Source organism: Peromyscus californicus, unplaced genomic scaffold, assembly GCF_007827085.1.
Source record: "Peromyscus californicus insignis strain IS unplaced genomic scaffold, ASM782708v3 Scaffold_4__1_contigs__length_199733344, whole genome shotgun sequence".
Lineage (NCBI taxonomy): Eukaryota > Metazoa > Chordata > Mammalia > Rodentia > Cricetidae > Peromyscus > Peromyscus californicus.
In genome coordinates this window covers 99,430,942-99,435,333 of record NW_026294562.1, presented here as the reverse complement: position 1 = coordinate 99,435,333, position 4,392 = coordinate 99,430,942, and the positions used below count along the sequence as shown (strand labels likewise).

At 37.4% G+C, this 4,392-nt stretch overlaps 1 pseudogene; it reads left to right on the top strand.

Moving 5' to 3' along the window:
- Nucleotides 1–678: 678 nt before the first annotated feature.
- LOC128123901 (olfactory receptor 52J3-like) lies at nt 679–1,705 on the top strand (annotated as a pseudogene).
- The last annotated feature ends 2,687 nt before the right edge of the window (nt 1,706–4,392 follow it).

The window sequence follows — 4,392 nt, the reverse complement described above, 5'->3', positions numbered from 1 at the left end:
CAGTTTCTCTTTAAATAGTTTCAATTCTTTGTAATCAACTATCTCAGAAAATAGTATATAGAAAATTCTGGAAATATGTAATGCCTATATTTTAAATTGCACACAGTAAACAGTATCCTGTTCATCCCACTTAGGATGTAAATTGTTTACTTTTCCAGCATACTCACACTATGTGAGTTACTTGCCTATTGTTCATTTTGGAGGTTGGGAAGCAAAGCTTGTATATATAACCCTAAACACCTAAAGGTCTTAATACTGAAATCCCCAAAATTCAAATCACAAAAAAAGCATTGTGAAAAGAAATTATTCAAAAGATACTTATATTTAAAAGGTATTCAATTTAGAAATATATGAAAATATATAATCACAACAAAATAGGAAATATTAACATTTTCCATACATTGTGGGTATAAACACTTAGTAAGACAGTGTTGACCTGTTTTATTCTCCCATTTTTCCCTAACAGGAGGATGAAGTCCATTTCTTCCAGAGAGTGCAGGATGGCATGCTGTCATAATAGCAGTGCTATTCACCCAACCACATTTTTCCTTGTTAGAATGTCTGGTCTGGAAGGGGTCTGTTCCTGGATCTCTCTGCCTGTCTGCACTTTTACCTTGTGTCTTTAATTGGCAATACCACAATTCTGCTAGTCATCAAGACCTAACTTTCTAGGAGTCCATGTTCTTTTTGGCTATTCTTTCATCAGCTGCCTTGGCCCTTCCTACAACCTGTGTTCCCTACATGCTGAGTATTAAGTGGTTTCATGCCCATGAAATTAATGTTGGTGACTGTGTGGTTTAGGTGTTTTTGTCTTATACCTTGACTGGCATGGAGACTGAACTGTTGATGATAGCCATGACATTTGACAGTTATACAGCCATTTGTGCTCCACTCCTCTACACATAACAATATTGACATCTTGGGTGTTGGTAGGCATCAGTATATGTGTTATAACCTTCCCACCCTTGTTTATATGTCCAATGATCTATCTCATTTACTACCTGCCCTTTTGTAAGGTCATATAAATAGCACATTCCTACTGTGAACACATGGGCATTGCTAAATTGTAACATGGAAACTATTGGTGAAATTATTAAGGCCACTCCACGTAGTTAAAAGGAGATTTATTTAATGGCGTAACTTACAAATTAAGGGATAGGTAGGTCGCGGAGTCTGGGGAAGGTGTATCGCAGTCCAGCGGTGTTCTCTGGAGCTCTGCTTGGTACACCTCTCCAGTCCAGGGTCCCGCAACAGAGAGAGTGCCCGCCGATCCAGATCTCAGGTCCCCAGGCGCCTCCTTTCGCCCCGCCTTGTAGGCGTGACAGTTGCCGAAGTCTCAATGGGGGTTGGAACTTCCAGATCAAAGCTGGAATGGCTACCCACTACAGAAACATTTACATCAATGCTGTGTATGGCCTTTTTGTGATCTCTTTTTTTCTTCTTAACCTGGTCCTTATTGGTATCTCATATGGGTACATTCTCCATGCTGTGTTCTGCCTCACATCTCACGATGCATGGTTAAAAGCTCTCAGCACATGTGGTTCCTGTGTTGCTGTTCTGTGTTTTCTACATCTCAACAGTCTTCTCTTTTCTCATTCATTGGTTTCAACACAACATAACACACTGCATTCACATTCCTATTTCAGATCTCTAGTGTGTTATTCCTCCCTCCTTTGATCACATCCTTTATGATGTGAGGACATAAGCAGATGAGAGGACAGTGACTGTTCTATTTGTTTACCAATATATAAGATACTTCTGGTTTTATTCTCTGGATTTTGTTTCTCCTAAGAAGACCAATATTTCCTTGACTTATTGAATATGTTCTGTTAACTGTCATATACTTCTATTTGCAATGCAAGCTGGTTTGTTTCTGACTGTGGACTAATAGAATCAGAGAATAGCTAAAAATTCAAAATGTATCAAGTTCAAAAACAGGTAGGCTATCTTGGAATGAGTATTTTGGAAGTGATGTAGTCTCTGCTTGTATGTATTCAAACAAGAAAGTTTATAGCTTATTTTCTGGCAAGAGAACAATATTATATTAGTATCTTCTGTCAAGTTGACTGGAATAAATTGCCCTGGAAATTTGAATTTCTTCTTCTCTCCCTCCCTCCCTCCCTCCCTCTCTCCTCTGCCCCTTGCTCCCTCTCTCCATCCCTCTCTCCCTCACTCCTCCCCTCCCTCCCCCTTCCTTCCTTTCTTCCTTCTTCCATTTTTCCTTTCCCACCTTCTCTTGCTTTCTTCCCTAATTCCTTAGGTTCGTTTTATGCATAACTGATTTGTCATGTTATTTGCATTCATTTTGTCTCCTTTTGTACATTTTGAGTCATTCTAACTATCGAGGAAAAATCATGAAAAAGACTTCATCCCAATATCTACTTCTGTGGGGTTGGTATTCTGTAAAGCTAAAGTCCTAGGTTCAAAATAGTTCTTGCCAAATCTGTAACAACTACTTCGTTTCAAAACAGCATTATATTTTGACTGCTGAGATAAATAGTTAATGTGTATGCTACCAAATCTGATAACCTGAGTTCAAACTTTGAGACTCTGGTGGTTGAAGGAGACAGTCCACACCAGTAACCTGTGCTCTGACTTCCACATGTAAGCTAGGTCAGGTGTACATAGAAGCATGTGAATGCCTACCCCATTAAATAAATGTAAACATTTATTTATCTTTTATCTCTTCTGTTTTTCCCTTGTATCTACCTTTTCATTGGTTCTTGTATGGGATCTTGATTACAAATTTTATTTTAAAAATTTACTAACTGACAATGTTTACTTGATGGCATATATCATAATAGTTCATGTTTAGAAAAATCTGAATATGCTCAAAATACATTTTATACATATATGAGCTCATGCAGTACCTCTATTACCTTGCCCCCAACTGCTGCCAGTCAAACTCCCATATTTGTAGTATAATTTCAAGTCTGCTTTTATGTCTAAATAGATCTTTTTTCAAAATATATGATTAATAGAATGAGAATTTGTAGGAACATATTTTGAATAATGTTGTGCTTATAATATTGCTAGATTTTGTTCTATTTTTAATCCCACAAATTAATGCTACTATAATTAAAACTCATGATTTAAGCTTTTTAAGACATTTTTTCTCTATTATGTAGATAGCATAATTTTAATATTCTGAATGTTCATTATATTGAGTGTAGATGAATTTCTAAATGGTCTTATTAAATAAAAATCACAGGGCCAGATATAGGGGTAAAAGCCTGAGAGAGAACAGGGAAATAGGGAAAGTCACAGCTAACCTTACCTCATCAACTCAGTAGCTTCCAAATGTGAGCGATTTCCTCTCTACCCATGCCTATATGCCTTGCTGTTCTGCCATCTGATTTGCTCTCTCTGTCCAGCTACATTACTTCTTCTTCCTTCCCAGCTCTGTCACTTCCTGTCTGTATGTACAGACCTCCATGGTTAACTAGTGTTGGAATTTAAGGTGTGTGCCACCACACCTGGCTCTGTTCCCAGTGTGGCCTTGAACTCACAGAGATCCAGATAGATCCCTGCCTGTCAAGTGATAGGATTAAAGGCGTGTGCTATAGTTGCCTAACTTCTTTGTTTGTCCACAATGGCTTTTCCTATTCCTCTGATATCTTGGCAAGCACAAATAAAATATCACCACATTTTAGCAAAAATAAAATATCACCACAATTGAGTCAAGATTTAACTTTTTATAGCAATGTTTTCTATTCAGTAGGTTTTAAGCTCAAAATATTATCTACTAATCCTAAGAGCTTTATAAACAATATCTTTTTGTTTAATATTTAAGAATAAAGGTTGCCAAATAGAACTGAACCTGAGAGAGAGGTTTGTGGGGAGAAGGAATATGAATGGGGTGGTAGGATGTTAGAGGTGAGAATGGACAGTATGCACGGCATATGTATGTGGAATTGTGAAAAATAAATTAAATAAATAAGAAAGAAAGAGAAATTAAAAACATAGAATACATTTTTGAAACCCAAGTTCAGTTCTTTTCATAAGACCTAGCTCTTTTTCCTTTGGTTGTAATTTTTTTTTCTCTCTGTGATGCGTCTGTCTGTCTCCTCTAGACACTTACATACAGAATTCTCTCTTTAAGGTTACTGAATACTGACTAACTCCTTTTTAAGGATTGGAGTCTTTAGAGCAAATATTTTGAGATAGATATTTGCTAGTAGTAAATTACCCAGAAGAGGCTTCTCAGGCACCTGCAGGAAGGAATACAGAGTTGACAATACCTGATTCATCTCAGTAGGAAAACAACTGTTAGCCGGAAGTGTACAGTGCCATGGCAATGTGTTCTTCCCCTCCCTGCCTTAGAAATCTCAAGCACCAAACAGACATTTACATCTCTCCCTGTGTTTGTCATTTGACTGCCCCTAGTATTCC